Source organism: Lycium barbarum, chromosome 4, assembly GCF_019175385.1.
Source record: "Lycium barbarum isolate Lr01 chromosome 4, ASM1917538v2, whole genome shotgun sequence".
NCBI classification, from domain to species: domain Eukaryota; kingdom Viridiplantae; phylum Streptophyta; class Magnoliopsida; order Solanales; family Solanaceae; genus Lycium; species Lycium barbarum.
In genome coordinates, this window is record NC_083340.1 from 146735856 (window position 1) to 146754958 (window position 19103).

The window sequence follows — 19103 nt, forward strand, 5'->3', positions numbered from 1 at the left end:
AGGAAAGGGGATTACAACGTGGGGATTCAAACACTTACCAATAAGATGAAAGTTTAACTAACCAACAAACAAAGCTACTAAGATACCCACTTTTCTCAAGTACAACATAAAAATTACACCAAGCACTAAAAAGAAAAAAGACAAAAAATAATAAAAATTTCAACTCAAAAAATTACACTAAATTTTTGAAATAAATGAAAAAAATACTAGCAAAAACTACTATACTTTCAAATGTGTATTCCCATTAAATACTTTTTATTTTCACGATTTGAGTTAAAGTTTAACGATCAAAGTTTGATAAATATTTAATAAAAATAAAAAGTGCTTACTTTTTACAAACTTAAAGAACTAAAAATCTTCAAATAATACTTAGGGATAACTTCGAATCAACCAACAAGGATAAAAGACCATTTTTCTCATTTTCTCAATCAAGTTCAATAAATTGTATATCTTCGTTTCCTTTTTTCACTTTCAAAAAGAGACCATTGATTTCTCTTTTGCTTTCGATTACGATTAAGTGCACTTCTTCTCTCCTGCTTTTGGTTTCTTACACATTGGTTCATAATTTTGAAACTAAACACAATACAAATCTGTGTAGCTATATTGCGTTCTGCTTCAACTTGAAAGTAAGAGGTAAATACTAAACTTCTTTATAATATTGTATTCCTTGTTCTTCTTCTTTTATGGTATTTGACAAACGATCCTGACTGCTAAACAGCTAAAAAGTTGAATTATTTTAACCTCATGTTGCTTGTAGAAAGTTTTTTGGCTTAATACATGGAAAACCCCTTAAACTTGCTAATAAATTATATTCGAACTACAGCTTGTTCCACTTGAGCACCTAAAAACATGATCAAACTTTTTTTTAGACACTTTCGGGTTCAATTTTTGATTTTTTTCTGCGCTTATTCTTAAGTGTCCATTACTTGATAAGTTAACTGCTTAAATTATGTCAGCTACTTTAATTATACGCAGTAGCTCAATAAGTTGTAAAACCTCAAGCATGTGAAGTTGATGTGTATAATTAAATGAGATGACATATTTTATGTGGTTAATTTAACTATCTAATAGACGTTGGAAACATGCACAATTTTTTTTTTCAAAATTTGAACTAAGAATACTTTATCACGTGTTCAGGTGCTCAATTAAAACAAGCGATAATTTGAGTGGCTAAATGAAATTTATTGGCAAATTTAAGGTCTGTTAATGTATTAAACCAGGTTTTTTTCTTCTTCAATCTATTGTTCTTGTTTTTCATTGTATTTTAACAAAATATTCCTAACTACGTTAAAAAAGTTACAAAATACTCTTCTTCTATATATATAAAACGAGAATAAGAATGGGCAATTCGCACGAATGCCCTTCAAATGCGTTGGTCTTTAATTTTTGCCCCCGTAATGCGTGGTCTTTAATATTTGCCCCCGTAATGCGTGGTCTTTAATATTTGCCCTTCTAAGCTAAAAAATAATAAGAAAAGACGTTACTACCCCTACTCATCACATATAAAAACCTGAAAGTCTGTAACAAACCCACTAACATCCAATTAAACCTATCCATCATTCCAACAACAAACCTTTCAATCGTTCCAACATTTCATCGGAGAAATCTCCATTGATTTTGCTGCTACAACATCGGAAAAGATAAATACATAATATATAGCGTTTCAAGTGAACGTAATTCAACTCAATTTGATGCTTTATTAAGTTTAGATTTGTTAATATTTGAAAATAACAATAAATTATCTTCTATGAACTAAACAACTGATATTCAGTTGAGATTCAACATTGTGAATCATAATTTTACTCAACAACATAGAATTGATCAAATTTATTGCTTTGTTCTGATTTTGATTAGTTTATACGTTCCATTTGATTAGTATACAATGCTCAATGACTTAGACTTGAAATTATAGTAACTTCAGTTGACAAAAAATAATTAGGCAAAGTTCTGAATAAGTATGCCGGAGGAGGCAGAAGTTCACCTTGTAAAAGAACAAAGTATGCCGCTAGAGTCAAACTTTCATTTTCATAAGCAAAACATCAAGTATACAAGTGTTAAGAACTAGAAAAGTATGCCGGAGGAGACAGAAGTTTACTTTACAAAAGAACAAAGTATGCTGTTAGAGGCAACTTTTATTTTCATGAGCAAAATAAAAATTTACGCAAGTGTTAAGAACTAGAAAAGTATGCCGGAGGAGGCAGAAGTTTACTTTACAAAAGAACAAAGTATGCTGTTAGAGGCAACTTTCATTTTCATAAGCAAAATAAAAAAGTACACAAGTGTTAAGAATTAGACAAGTCTGCCGGAGGAGGCAGAAGTTCACTTTACAAAAGAACAAATTATGCTGTTAGAGGCAAACTTTCATTTTCATAAGCAAAACATCAAGTATACAAGTGTTAAGAACTAGAAAAGTATGCCGGATGAGGCAGAAGTTTACTTTACAAAAGAACAAAGTGTGCTGTTAGAGGCAACTTTCAATTTCATAAGCAAAATAAAAAAGTACACAAGTGTTAAGAATTAGACAAGTCTGCCGGAGGCGGCAGAAGTTCACGTTACAAAAGAACAAAGTATGCTGTTAGTGGCAAACTTTTATTTTCATGAGCAAAACAAAAATTTACACAAGTGTTAAGAACTAGAAAAGTATGCCGGAGGAGGCAAAAGTTCACTTTACAAAAGAATAAAGTATGCTGTTAGAGGCAACTTTCATTTTCATAAGCAAAACAAAAACATTATTAACAAAACAACACCAAAAACACATAAGATTGCATAAAAATCAAAATTATTAACAAGACAACACCAAAAAATCAAGCACACATAAATTAACTTAATTCATGAAGTTATGCCGGAACAAGCATAACTTTATGCCGGAACCGGCATAACTTCAGTTTACAAAATTACAAAGTATGCCGTGAGAGGCAAACTTTCATTTTTCATAACCAAAACAAAACATTATTAACAAAACACCAAAAACACATAAGATTGCATAAAAATCAAAATTATTAACAAGACAACACCAAAAAACCAAGCACACATAAATTAACTTAATTCATGAAGTTATGCCGGAACAAGCATAACTTTATGCCGGAACCGGCATAACTTCAGTTTACAAAATTACAAAGTATGCCGTGAGAGGCAAACTTTCATTTTTCATAACTAAAACAAAACATTATTAACAAAACACCAAAAACACATAAGATTGCATAAAAACCAAAATTATTAACAAGACAACACCAAAAAATCAAGCACACATAAATTAACTTAATTCATGAAGTTATGCCGGAACAAGCATAACTTTATGCCTGAACCGGCATAACTTCAGTTTCAAAAACGAAGAACTTTGCCGGATCCGATATATGTTGCCTCAGACAAACACATTCTTCACAAAAATCAGATTATTAAATAAAAACAGCAGCAACAACATAAAACAGCTGTTCACAGGCAAAACTTCAACGATTCAACAAAGAGAAAACCAAAACGCATATCAAAATCAACTAAAACATATTACGACATTCATAATACGACATTCAAAAAATCAAAATATATACATGGGGAATGAAACTAAAGTTCAAAAAATCATATAGACATTATAACAAAACACTATAATTTTAAATAAAAAAGGATCAATTAAATATAAAAAACGATGAAGACAAGAATATCAATTCAACAAATAACAATTTAACATAAAAACAAATATTGAAACGAGCAAAATATCCAAATTTGTATCTAAGTTTTAGAACAGATGAGACAAACACAAAACAGAGGAGGAAAGAAGAAGCAAAAAAAGAAAAGAAAAGGGCAAATGAAGAAATAAAAAGGATTTTAATGGGGTAAGGGTAATTTTGTCAAAAAACTTTCATTAAACAGGCGGCAAGGGCAAAATTTAAAGAAGACATAAATGAGGGCCAACATATAAAGACCAGCCCAAAAAAAGGGCGCTCCGCGCAAAAATTTGAATAAGAATAAGCAGCAGGACAAGCCCAGGCAAATATATACATATTTGCACTACTTTTATTGATGAGATTAAAAATTAAATAGATGTCCTTCCGCGTAAATTCCCTGATGAATTTAGATTAATTGGCTCAATAAGTTCTCATATTAGATGGCTAAAAGAGGACGAAAAACTTTAATGCATTTCTCTTATATCAATCTTTGCTTTGTAAATTTTGATGCATAATTTTTATTGTTTTTCTTCAAATAAATTACTCATTCGCAGAAACAGAGGTTTTTACCACCTACATTCAGTGAAAAATTTGTGTTATAAAACATAATTTTCTCACCTCATTCATCTTCGAACCAACTTACTAAAAAAACACACGGCGAGAAACATGTTCCCCTATTAAAACGCGGAAAAAATGTTATCACAAAAAAAATCACTTTTATTCTCATTCAGTGAAAAATAGTCATTGAACATTTTTTAGTGTCAGTGACCCGGGCTACATTTTATGTTTTGTAAAATGATTTTAGAAAACATTGTTCCAATCATTTTCTGCAAAAAAAAAAAAAAAAAAAAAAAAAAAAAAAAAAGAGTTTGTCTAACAAAACTCTTTTCTCCCCAATTTTTTTTTTCAATTCCCTTTCCCTCCCCACCAAGAAATATCTTTGCAAAAGAGTTTAGGTCCAAGAAAATTCTGGACCACATCTTTGACCAAAACCAATCAGTATTTCCCCCCATTTATAGTTATAGAAGAAAGTGCTTTTGATTTCTTACGTTCTTGAAGATCAAAGGTAACCACTGATTCTTTAAGCCTTCATTAAGTATGTCTTGTGCATCTTTTTTATTCGATTTGATAATTTAAACTTCATTTCCAGATTTTTTTTCATATATAAACTTCCATGGTAATTATTTTTCTTCTTTTTCATTGTGTAGTTGACATCAGATCTGACTGCCGAGCAGCTGAAAAGGTAATTTATTTTTAACTTCATGTGTTTACTAAACGTGTATTACTTACAACTTAGTTAATTATTTTCTTTTCCTTTTTAATATATAAAAAGGAAAAACAAGGAATCTCCTTAAGATGATCAAGTTCATTTATCATAGGCCCAAAATCGAGAAGAGTCGTTAATTTTCATGTGTGATTCTATCTCTGCTTTCAGGAATTAGGAACTTGAAATGTCGTGTGATGGTATATATAAATTATTAAATTTGAGTTCTTGAAAATTGTAAATAGTATAGAAGTAGTCAAATATGTTGATTATATCTCAAAGTGGAAGACTGTTGTGGAGGGTAATGTTTTTAGTAAACTACATGTTGATTTTGATTTTTTCCACTGCAACTTAATTACATGCTTGTAGTTTATTGCAGTGCTTTTTGGAAGATCATGGACACTATTACTGGGAAGGTATTTGATTTTGCAGTAAATAAGTTCAAAAGTATCACTGAATTTGATGAGAATTGGGAAACTCTGGAAAGAAATGTAAAGCTATTATCAGATAGAGCATCTGATGTGGAGACAGATGTTAAGAATCGAGAGCAATCTGGGAAGAAGAAGAGGAAAAGAGAAGTTGGTTCTTGGTTTGAAGAGGTTATGAAGGTCAAAGAAGAAGTAGCAAGAGGGAAGAAAAATGTTGGTGCTTTGGAGAAGATGAATGGAAGGGTTGGAGAACTTCTTGAGCAAAGTAAACATTTTGGAACGCTCGAACATGATATGTATGAGAAAGAGGAGTGTCTTTTACTGGCGCCTCAAGTTCACGAGGAAAAATCAAAACAAAATTTAGAAGTGATTTGGACGTGGTTACATGTTGAAAATGTCTCAAGCATCGGTATATATGGCATGGCAGGTGTGGGCAAAACGACTTTGGCAAAGCATATACATAATCGTCTTGTTAATGAGGTTCGTGATCATGTCCGTTGGGTTACTGTTTCTCAGGAGTTTAGCATCAAAGGATTACAAGATGATCTTGCCAAAATTGTAAATCTGGACCTTTCAGATGAGGTTGATGAGCATAGAAGGGCAGCCAAATTAAACAGGGCATTCAAAGAAAGGGAGAACATTGTTATCATATTGGATGATGTCTGGGATCGCCTTAGCTTGGAGAAGTTGGGTGTCCGTCCCTCTTGGTGTGGAAGGCTGTAGACTGATTCTAACTACTCGCTCGTATGAAGTCTGCCAAAAGATGGGCTGTAAGAAACTACTCGAAGTGAAGCAACTCAACACTGATGATGCTTGGGAGTTGTTCAAGAAGAGTCTAGGAGACGAGACTCTGCTTAGTCCAGATATCGAGCCAGTTGCCAATTCCATGGCAAGAAGGTGCAAGGGCTTACCACTCGGGCTCATCACATTGGCAGGAAGCATGAGAGGGGTGACTGATATAAGGGAGTGGAGGAATGCTTTGAAAGAATTTCCCGATGACATGGAAAGTGATGTCTTCAAGGTACTGCGGTATAGCTATGATCGGTTAAGAGATACAAATATGCAAGAGTGCTTCTTGTACTGTGCTTTGTATCCCGAGGATGATAGAATTGATAGAGATGAACTAATTGGTAGATTTATCATGGAGGGACTGCTGAAGGGAGATAGCAGGCAAGAAGAGTTTGACCAGGGGCATACCATATTGAATAAACTAGAGAAGGTCTGCTTACTTGAAGCAGCTGATGAAGAACGAGTAAAGATGCATGATTTACTCAGGGAAATGGCATTGCGGATCACTAATATTAAACCAAGGTACATGGTAAGGGCTGGAGTAGGACTGCATGTGCCGGAGGAGCAAGATTGGACATTCGATTTGGATAAAGTCTCCTTTATGTTCAGCTTCATAAAGGAAATCCCTGAAGGCATGGCACCCAATTGCCCCATATTATCAACCTTGCTTTTTCGTAATTGTAGATTGAGAAGTATCCCGGAATATTTCTTTCAGCACGTGAACAAGCTCCAGGTACTCGACTTGAGCGGCAACTCCGAGCTTATGGATTTGCCGAGTTGCATTTCTAACTTGGGAAGACTTAGAGCACTCTTGCTTCAAGGCTGTAAGGAGCTCAGATCTGTGCCACCACTGGGAAAGCTCAAAAGTCTGAGGGTGTTAGATCTATCTGGCACTGGTATTATGGAAGTACCTCAAGGCATGGAAAACTTAGTCAAGCTTAAATATCTAGATATGGGTCGAATAGATCTTGAGGAACTGCCAAAGGAGATATTACCTAAACTGTCCCATCTTCAATATCTCAAAATTCCTCTGTGTATTAATGCACAAGCTGAAGACTTGGCCAGCTTGGAACTGCTCGAAGAATTCGAAGGCCGGTTCTGCGATTTGCATAACTTCAACAAGTTCATGACAAGTCGTCGTAGCTATGAGAGAGATTGGTGGTATGACATATATGTAGGGGATGCGGACAAGGGTACTTTTCTTGAATTGGAATTTGGAGATTGCAAACTAAGAAGAGTGATTGTAGAAAATCTCACCATTGAAGCAGGTGGAGGAGAAGCGCCAACATCAATTATTCTTCCACATTGCATTGACATTCTAGATATTAGCAACTGCAATGGGCTGAGTAGCTGCTTGATGGACAATTTTCTGTCACGGACTACTTTAAGAGGCTTGAACTGCGAAATCAGCCTTTGTGATGACATAGAATGGATTGTCAACGTACCATCTGGTAGAAATACTACTACAGACCCACACTGCATATGTTTCCAGAGTCTGAGTGTTGAATATTTGCCAAATCTTGTTGGGCTTTGTAAGGGAAATATTGCATCTCACACCTTTTCGGGTCTAACAGAATTGGGTATCTCATGGTGCCATAAGATGAAGAAGTTGTTTCCACGGGCTATCTTGCAGGATCTCAAAAACCTTCAAAAGCTTGATGTAGCGTGTTGTGAAGAGATGGAAGAGATAATAGCAGAGGAAGCAACAGACGAAGATGGAAGTAGCCAATTAGGTACAAGTAGTGACATTCTCATCCTTCCAAAGCTAAAAAAGCTCACACTGTGGAATCTGCCTAAATTGAAGAGAATCTGTGAGGGAAAACTCATCTGTGATTCCCTTGAATCGATGAGTTTTGAATGGTGCCTCAAGCTGAAGAGGATGCCTTTCTATGCTCCCACTACAAATGCACATCCTTTTCCAGCCCTCCATACAATCAAAGTTCCAGAAAAAGATTGGTGGGAAACATTGGAGTGGGAACAATCCCATCTCAAGACCCTCTTCCAACCTCACATTAAATATCTGCGCTGGTAAGAGTCCATTTCGAGTTTTTTTTTTTTTTTTTTTAATTTATAAAAAAGAATCGTTTGTTTTGTTCTGTGTTTAAACAATTGTATTGTATTATTGTACTTATAAATTTTAAATTTTGGTACCTCTGTTTCTTCTCCTTTTAACTCTTTTTTTGTTTTTCTTATTTTCAAAAATCCGTTTTACTTCATGGAATGTTCCTTTGTTGAGCCTCAAATTTATCTTGATTCATCTTGTTTCTCACTTACTCGGCGTTTATATGGTATATATTGTAGATTATGTGATTTTGTTAATAATTGTAAATTATGAAATATTTTACTCATTTGTTATATTTATGTAACCTCTCCTATTTTCTTACTTTATTACGAAACAGCCCTCTATTGTTAATGATTCAACTACAACCTCTAGTCGTTTATTTCTTTCTTTTTTTCTTCTTATACATGTGCAACTTCTATCATATAATTTAATGATATTTGTTCATTCATTACCATAACACAATACAAAAAGGGAAATATTTTGTACGAGAGTTGTTAAATTGCCACACTAATTTGATCCAAATTTGGTCATACTTATGTAAAAATCACCATAACTTTTATTATAAAATTTTAAATTAAGATAAATTTTGAGAAGAAAAGATAGAAATGATAATAAGTAAGCATAAATTATTAAATTTGACTTAAATAATTATATAAATTTATCCCATTTGAGCCATTGTGGCCAAAATGGTATGGTCAAAAGACCATTTCGATTTCGTATACTCCCAAGTTGTAAGCATTTGATACTGCGCTAACTTTTATGTTTTGTTCTTTTTCCTATGCAAAGTGACAGAAAATAACCCGTTAGAATTAATTAAATTATGGTAATAACTTTAAAAAAATGTAATATTTTGGTGTTGCTAATTCTCCTCCCTCTTTTGTTATCAAGTACTATGTTCAAGACTTAAATGGAAAAAATTACTGGAAAAGTTCCAAAATGTAGTATGATCCATATTTATTTATTCGACTTGAATTTCTGTATAAAATTTATACTATCAAGTCACTTGGATAAATACAATCAAATTTCTTAATAAACCTTAATTTTTAATCAAATAAATATGATACTCCATTCGCCTATTTGTTTCTCTTAGTTTGACTCGGCAGTTTAAGAAAATAAAGAAAACTTTTAAATCTTGTGGTCTTACATATATCGTGTAGGATATTGGTGTAAAAGGTCACTAACAGTAAACAATGATATTTTTTTTAAATAGACTAAAAAGGAAAGTAACACAAATGAATTGAAACGAAGAGAATAATAGATCTTGAGAAAATGATAAAGTCGGTCCCTTATGCTTGAGGGTAGTTCAAAATAGCCCCTTAATTATGCACTAAACAGTCCTTAAAGTTGAAAAAAATTAACACTTTTTGTCTCCGTTAAATATTTATCAAACTCTATTTGTTAGATTTGATGAGAAATAAGAAAAAAAATTAGTAGGAACTCACATAAAGAGGTTTAATTTTTGTAGTTTCTGACGTTTTCAATTTATTTTTAGAATCTGGTGTAATTTTTTGAGGTGTAATTTCTATATCTTCTTAGTGTCTATTACAATTTTTTGTGTTGCATAAATTATTAAATATTCGACGAAAACTAAAATATGTTAAATTTTAGCAAACTTAAAGTATCAAAACGGTAAGTGCATACTTCAGGACTATTTGAACCTACCCTTAAAAAAATAAACTATATATATTTTCAAGATTCCCTTAATTCTTTCCTCCAAAGGGCTGAAGGGAAGTGTATCTGCAATCAACGAAATGCCAATCAAATGGTAACCATCTTTTAATTTCACTAAAAAATAAGTAACTGATATGAAATAAAACTATGAAGTAAATACACAGAAGAAATATGTAGAGAGAATATGTAGAGAGATATCAGATTATATTACTTCTGCTTTATCAACATTGCATCTGTGCATCCTATTTATAGGAGCAACATACAAATGATTAACATATTTAATTGACATGGGATATTTTGGGATATTTTGGGGTATTTATAACTTAATGGATATTCACTACTTGGGATATTTTTAACACTCCCCCTTGGATGTCCATTAATAGATGATGTACCTCGTTAAAACCTTATTAGGAAAAATCCGGTGGGAAAAAGTCCTAATGAAGGAAAAAGAGTGCACATATCTAATAATACGCTTTGAGAGTTGCCTCATTAAAAACCTTACCAAGAAAGTCCAATGGGACAAAACTTGGTTAAGAAAAAAAGAGTATAACGTGTATTTCACTCCCCCTGACGAAGACCAAGATTCAGATGTCGGAGTCTTCGCATTCCAATCTTGAATATCATCTTCTCAAGAGTTGAAGTTGGTAAAGATTTGGTGAACAAATCTGCAGGATTGTCACATGAACGGATTTGTTGCACATCAATATCACCATTCTTCTGGAGATCATGTGTGAAAAATAACTTTGGTGAAATGTGCTTCGTTCTATCCCCTTTTATGAAACCTCCTTTTAATTGAGCTATGCATGCAGCATTATCTTCATATAATACTGTGAGTATTTTTGTATCACACTTCAAGCCACATCTTTTATTTGATGAAATGTATCATTGATCTCAACCACACACATTCTCTACTTGCTTCATGAATAGCGATTATCTCAGCATGATTTGAAGAAGTAGCAACAATGGACTGCTTTGTCGATCACCATGATATTGCAATACATCCGCATGTAAACAAATAGCCTGTTTGAGATCGAGCTTTATGTGGATCAGATAAATAACCTGCATCTGCATAACCAACAAGATTCCGTTCCAATGTCTTCGTGTAGGAGAAGAGATATTGCAATACATTCGCATGTAAACAAATAGCCTGTTTGAGATCGAGCTTCATTTTTTTCTTGAGGTCGGAACGGATCTTTACTCACTTCAAGTGAGCGAACAACTATTGGAGTACTTAAAGGATGTGCATTGTCCATGTAAAATCATTTTTAAAACTTTCTCAGTATAAGCAGATTAATGGATAAAGATCCCTTTTGGGAAATGTTCAATTTTCAGACCAAGACAGAGTTTTGTCTTTCCGAGATCTTTCATCTCAAATTCTTCCTTCAAATATTCAATCGCCTCTTGGAGCTTTTCTGGAGTTCCAATGAGATTTATGTCATCAACAAGTATAATGAACCCTGATTTTGTTTTCTTAATAAAAATACATGGACAAATGACATCATTTATATAAGTCTAAAAAAATGGCATCATTTATATATCCTTCATTTATCAAGTACTCACTTAGGCGATTATACCATATGCGCCCTGATTGTTTTAAACCATATAATAATCTTTGTAATCTGATTGAATACATTTCTCGAGACTTTAAACCAAATGCTTCAGGCATTTTATATCCTTCAGGAATTTTCATATAAATTTCATCAAGTAAGCCACATAGGCTGTGACTGCATCCATCAGTATAAATAATGTGACATTTTCTGATGTTTGGACTGTTGGTCCAATAAACATTACGTTTACCAAGATGCATCATTTTACTTGGTAATTATTTCTACATCAACATGCTTTAAGAGACGTAGTACTCAGATCCTCACAATCTTATACAATATTCCGCGCCATATTGTATCAAAGATATCGTCGACAAGATATCATTTTGTATCGGTTTGAAATTCGACATAACTTACTGAGATCTCATCACTTCATCATTTTCAGGTACCTGAACCTCTCATAAGGTTTATGAAGTGTTATGTCGTAGCTCTTCAAGAGCACATTGCCTCTTTATTATGATCATTTGCTCCTCCTTTTTTCAAGGATTATTATATTTGGAATTGATTCGTCTACTGTGCTTCATGCATCTGTAGACTTGTCCTTCGGGGACATTAGGAGCATTTTGCAGATGAAATATGAAATAGTTGGGTCAGCAAATGCTTCCAGCATTTGACTTGAATTATCCGAGGATCATACTAATGATAATTCACAACATATTTCTTAGCTGTTTATTCTCTCCCCTTTATTTTAGTGACATATGTCCCCATTTTCTTTGGGAAAATCCATTTGTGCATCATGGTATATCCATTAATCATGTACCGCACATCAAATGCTAAAAGATGAAAATATTTAGTTCCTGACCCTGAACCAAATATGAGGGGAGAATTTATCAAAATTTATTGATCTGAAGCATACAAGTGCTGTTGTATGCAATATATCATATCTCAGACCAACATCTGAAACTATGTTCTCATAAGCAATGGTTTAGCTGTATTATGGAGGCATCTAATGTCAAACCAACTTAGATATAAACCAGCATTATCAAGATGATTATCTTGATTACATATTCTGAAAATTGTGCTTCCAGCTCAATCATTTTGAGCGAGCAACTTCGTAAATGTCAAACTGCCAGTTGACAATAAATATAAATGTGACTGTCTCATATATGCATCTATTTAAGACATCACATTACAGGTGAAGGGGCCCACATTCACCTTATATATTTTTCAGAATTTTGGGGATTCAGTCCCAACATTAGCTGGTTTAATCAACTTATTATGAGAACAAGCAACGCAAACAAATTCTTGAAGAATCTTCACTCATGTATTTCTTACCCAAAGTAACTTGAAGATATTTAATATTCCGATTATTTGTAGTCTCAATATGATAACTGTTATATCCCGTGTTTTCACACGTTTGGAAAGACTTGAATTATATTGGATTTTTGAGATATAAGGTCAAATTTGATATTTTGTTGAACATAGGAGTTATGTATGAAAGAATAGAGTCATGAAAGTGTGGGACAAAGCTAAGGGCAATTTTGGAATTTTGGAAATTTGTTTCGGGAATTACAAAATGTGATTCATAAGTATTGGGCTCAAAAAAAAAATTGAAGTAATGTGAGGCCCAAAATGGGGTGCTTGGCCGGCCACTTTGGCTAGGTCCAAGCCCATTTTATGGGTCATGTGACCAAGCACTTCAATTATTTAAGCAATTGAAGACTATGATAAGATCAACAAAGAAGATAAACAAGAGCAAAATAGAAGAAGAGAAAGTGAGGCTCTCGGCTTGGAGAGCAAAAATTAGCCCTCCAAAATATTGTCCAAAAAATTTATTTCTTGTTGATTTCCTACTAAGTCAAGGTTCCTTTGTAACTTGGTATAGTTGTTTTGGAGTGGGAAGCATTAGAATCACCAAAGTGATCACATCTCCAAGTGAAGAAGACTTGAGGAAAAGGTAAGAATTTCTACCTTTTTATTGTGTTATGAAGTTTTGATTGTGTTGTAGTATATAGAAATGTGTTGATTGTATGGAAAAATGGAAGTTTGCAAAGTGGGTTTGGAATATGGCTTGGAGCCGTGGGTGTGTGTGTGTTGTGTGGTGACAATGTGTTGAATTCATGTTGCATTCTAGTTGTGATTGTGATGGAATTTATGTTGAGAATGAAAGTGGAATAAATTTGATTGAATTGATGAAAATAGCATTTGGCCGTGTGGTATGGAGTGGTTTGGAATGGAATGGATTAAGTTTGTTTAGTGTGTTAAAGTGTTGTTGTGATGTTTGTAATGTAAATGAAGTTAGAATGATATAAGTTTGTATTGAATTGGAATGTAGAAACTTATGTCGTTTTAGTATGATTTTCCGACATTAAGGAAATGAAGTTGTTTGGTTGTGAATTATGATGATCATTGATGAATTTGGAAGTTGGAAACTTGTTATGAAGTTGTATGCCAAAGATTTGATGTTTTGCATAAGTTATGACTTTGACGGAAAGTTGTATATTGTGTATATCGAGTGTATAACTTAAGGAAAACGATATGAAATGTTTCTAGAATTTTATTGGGATGGTTTTGAATGTTAATGAATGTGAAATCATTGATATTAGTTTGGAAGTTGGGTTAGAATGAAGGTTATGTCAACTTGTGAGAAAAATGACTAGTTGAAGGATATTTGTGTCTTTAATGGTTGTTGTTGATATTGATGTTGTCGTTTGGGTTGTTGTTGATGATTTATAGCCGAGTTGAATTCTCGGGGTGCTATATGTATAGGGGAAGTGCTGCCGAAATATCGGGAGACAATTATGCCTTAAGTTGAAACTTTGGTATTCATAGCTTACAATTGGTAAACTTGACCAATTGCAGTTTTTCGACGAAACGGGAAATGAGTTTGGAAAGGCGTAAAGAGCTTGAAAGGTATGTAAAGCAACCCCAATTCTTCCCTTGGCATGCCCTTAGTGTGTTAGGGTCGGATCCGGGCCTCGAAGGACCTCTTGGCCCTCGGAATCCGCAAGAGAAAATCTCAGTTTTTCCTTCAGTGGAATTGAACCACTTTAGTATGCTTTTCCGGGAAATTATGCAACTTTGCTCCAAATTACTTGGAAAGTCATAGAATGTTTGTAGAACCTTTTTAAGTGATACTATAAGCTTAGAGGGCACAATTTGAGCCCGCCGCCTTATTTGTCCCGAGGCGGGCCCACTATTCCCGGTTTTGCCCTTAATGTGCTAAAGCTTCCCTTTTAGGCGATTTTTGAAAGAAATGTTTTGACTATCATACTAATCGCCTAATAAACATTGTTTTAAATATTCTATTAAATCTTATAAATTATTTTGACACCCGGAATGACTTCGGGAAAGTTATACTTTTGTAATTTATTATGATATCCGAAATGCATTTATTATGATCCCGTCCGACTCCATTGGATCTGTTTGGCTTTGATACGCTTCATCGAGTCTTTGAAAACATTTATGATATTTTTAAATTGCATTAGTTTCTCACTACTCCATTCGTGGATGTCCCAATGTTTCCCACACTGAGCCCGGGCCAGGATATGTTGTCAAGCGTGATTCTCTGCATTGTTCGCCGCGCCCCGATGTGAGGGGGCAGGTATACGCGTACATGGGTCTGTGGAGTATGATGTGCCATGTCCGCCTATTCTGATCTGATCTGTTATGGCCATTTTGATATGACATTTTATGATACGGGGCCACGCCCCTTTTTCTGATTCCTCTGTATTGTGGCACCAGCGTCGGGAGGGTGGCCACGTTCTGTCTGCTGAGTCCCGTGGCAGAGACCGGATATGATATGACATATGTTTCTGTACACATTCTGTCTGTTTTGGAAATATGCATTTGACACTCTAGATTTTGTACTCATTTTCTGAAATCATTATGATTTGACTTCTGTGATTCCGCTTTACATATTCAGTACATATTTCGTACTGACCCCCTTTCTTCGGGGGCTGCGTTTTCATGCCGCGCAGGTACAGACGACAGGTTCGCTGATCCACACGTTTAGGATCCCATTTCTGCTCTATTGGGGCGCTCTCTTCTTCAGAGCCCATCTTTTGGTACAGTCTGTCACTGCTATCTGGATATGTACATTGTTCTGGGTATGACGGGGCCCTGTCCCGTCTTATGATTATGTTATGTTCTGTAGAGGTCTGTGGATATATCTGTGTGGGTTCTGTACATATGTTTGGGATACTTTGTTCTATGATGGCCTTATCGGCCTATGTGTGCCAAGTCTGCTTTTTATGCTAAATTCTGTAGCGTCCACTAATATTATTATTATATTATTTTGTTAATATGCTAATTTGGGTATCGGGTACGTATAGGTGCCCAGCTAGGGCACTGGTCGCGGCCCACGGGGTTGGGTCGTGACAATAACCATTTTTATTGTTAGTAAACTTCAGGTCTACTACAGTGTTCCGATCGTACCAATTACGATCTACGATGAATGGTATTATCATATATAACATCTTCAAGAGACTTCAATTTATTTATCATGATCAGATATTATTTGGACACTGCTAGTGTCATGATACTTGCAAATAAATAATTAGCTCTTCCGGAACCTTTGATCATTAATTTCTATTACCAAATATTTCTCAAATACTTTTGGTACTATGAAAGTAAATTTCGACACTACTGATGTCACGAAATAAATATTGAATTCTAAACTTCAATAATTTAACATCTCCTTCAAGGAGATTCATCATTAACATCTGAACATTTTGTATTAAAGAGGCAACCACATAGTTATTAATTCCTTCAGGGAAAAATACATTAATTATTATTTCTTTCGAGGAAATCAATAACAACTAACCATAATGTATTAATGTGGTTATAGCAGAACCATTCTACTCTGCTCCCTTTTCCTTAGAATGATACTTTGATAAAATTATTTAAGATGTTTCTGCGTACGACAGGTACGTGTTGCTATGTCTTAATTTCATACCACCAAAATAACATGTATATATCTTGTATTTTATCTCTCCAGGAGACAGGTTGTGGTATTTCTTCATTCACTTCGGGGAATGAAACCTGATTATTTAATGTGCTTGAAATACGACGCTCATCAATAGCTCGTTATTTTGCTCAAACACAAGAAGACATTGCTTCAGAGTATTTCTCAGATATTTTGGTAATTCTTTCTGCTTCAGGAGTAAAGTTTCAGAGTTTTACTGCTTCAGGAGTAAAGTTTCAAGTTTTACCACTTCGGGAGTAAAACATATAATATTCAGAATATTTCTTCTCAATTATTCTACCTCTTCTAGAGATGGATCATGATATTTTCACAATCAAATGCACGTTTATATTTATAGAGTTTACTACATATTGTCACATTCACTTCAGAGAATGGATCAGTACTTGCAACATTTATCAAAAGTTTTCATTCTTCAGGAATAAAACATAATTATCTGAACGTGCCTTAAGCATATCAAATCGTGATAACTTATAGCCTCTTTTAAGATATTGCTACTTCAGGAGCAAATCGAGGCATACATATAATGTGGAGAATTTTTCTCTAACACATCTTCAATCATAAACACAATAAGCCCGTAAAAATATTACCATTTTTGGTGTTCACGGATATAATATCATTTAATCATTTCATATTTGCGAACTAACATTCCAGTAGAATATTGGCATAAGGCCTTCGGCAACTTTGGTTTCAAGATATTTTGTCAAAAAGAGGCTGAAGTGCTATATTCCATAGTAATATTTAAAAAAAGAAAGACCATATTTTTTACTACGCTGATGGTGAGCTTCTCCAAAAAATCAGTTTAAAAATTTTCGTAGATGTTAAAGTCAACAACAATCAACCATCAAAACAAAGATAGAAAAATACTTAGGAACATGATACCTGAAATGTTTAGACTAAATAAGTAGTCCTTTACTTTATCTTCAGTGAGGCAACGACTTGTACTCAGTGTAATTCCAAGAATTGCACCTTCGAGGCTTTTAAAGTATTTGCTCAAGATGTCTAAGGCTCGTGCTGATAACGTGTTATCAAATAAAACTATGAAGTAAATACACAGAAGAAATATGTAGAGAGAATATGTAGAGAGATATCAGATTATATTACTTCTGCTCTATCAACATTGCATCTGTGCATCCTATTTATAGGAGCAACATACAAAGGATTAACATATTTAATTGACATGAGATATTTTGGGATATTTATAACTTAATGGATATCCACTACTTGGGATATTTTTAACAATAACATTATTTATAGAATTTTGTGTGTATGTTTATATTTTATTTTGTTTGTGGGCCAAATGCAGTGACAACAGTGAACAGTCAAATAGTGAGTGAAGTATCTCAGTGTGTTGAAAGTATTAAGGGGTTGTTTGGTTTAAGGACTCATTAGTCCTGAGATTATAATCCCGGGACTAATTTATCCCATCTATTGGGATTATTTTATACCATCTAAAAGATGGTATAAAATAATCCCAGTATAAGTGGGTTAAGAAGGTATAAGTTGGGTTATTCCAGCACTAATTTTTATACCATGTTTGGTATAAGGTATAAATTTATCCCAGCACTAATTTATACCTTATACCAAACATGGTATAAAAATTAGTGCTGGGATAACCCACCTTATACCTTAAACCAAACGACCCCTAATGGTATTAAACAAGGAAGATGGAAAGCTACTCTTTGCTTCTATAAACCCATGCTTAGAGGTACTATTCCAATTTACTTAATAAGTAGTATCTTTGTATGTTTTTTGTTTATAACTGTGATTTACTGTAAAGAGGCGATTTTTTTATTTTATTTTATATGGATTCATTAAAAAAGATTGGATTTTTGCATTTTTTGTTTATACATGTGATTTTCTATAAAGGGATGATCTTTTTTTATCTGGATTCATTAAAAAGATTGGATTTTTGCATTTATTGTTTATAACTGTGATTTACTGTAAAGGGGTCGTCTTCTCCTTACATGATGTGGGGTGGGGTTTGGGTGGTGTGGGGGGCGTGGGGGGGGGGGGGGTGGGTGAGTGGGTATTTTCCTAAAAATGTTTTCCGCTAACCAACTGAACATGAGAAAATAAGAAATTTACTTATTTAAAAAGAATACATTTTCTAGGAAAAAGTTTTCCATGGAAAATATTTTCATTCATATTCAACACACCCTTAGTTTCTATAAAACCCATGCTTAGTAGGGGTGGGCATAAATACCGAAAACCGAAAAATCGAACCGAACCGAATGAATTCGGTTTTTTGGTTTTCGGTGTTTCGGTTCGATTTCGATTTTTTTAAATAGCAAATTCGATGTTCGGTTTGGGATTTTTGATTTTTCGGTTTAACCGAATATTTAATATAATATTTTTTTTATATCAATTTGTTGTTGCAGTTGCTGGCAGCTGCTGCAGCTGCAGTTGCTAGGCGCCGCTGCTGCTACAGTTGCTGGGCGCTGGCTACGGCTGCTGGTGCTGGCTGGTGCTGCTGTTGTTGCTAGCTAGTGCTGGTACTAAAGACATTCTTAATATGTTGATCATGAATCATTTGGTAACGGGTGACTATTGCTTAACCAATGCCAAAAAATCGAATTAGAAAACCGAAACCGAATCGAACTAATTTGGTGCAGAGTTCAGTTTCCACTTTAAAAAAAAAACTCGAAATACCGAATCGAACTTTAAAAAAATCAAACCGAACGTCCACTCTAGTGGAAGTA

General features: G+C 34.1%; 1 protein-coding gene and 1 pseudogene across 2 annotated transcripts in view; both read left to right on the forward strand.

The window, feature by feature from the left end:
• Positions 1-438: 438 nt before the first annotated feature.
• LOC132636919 (probable disease resistance protein At1g61190) overlaps positions 439-19103 on the forward strand; it is a 37343-nt gene continuing 18678 nt past the window's right edge. The window contains exon 1 of one of the 2 annotated variants that reach the window (XM_060354007.1): positions 439-633. The gene's annotated coding sequence lies outside the window, so the exon portion shown is untranslated. Of the gene's footprint in view, positions 634-2439; positions 4726-19103 lie in introns of those variants that run through there. The other variant, XM_060354008.1, reaches the window with a different exon arrangement.
• LOC132638011 (disease resistance protein RPS5-like) lies at positions 4100-8294 on the forward strand (annotated as a pseudogene).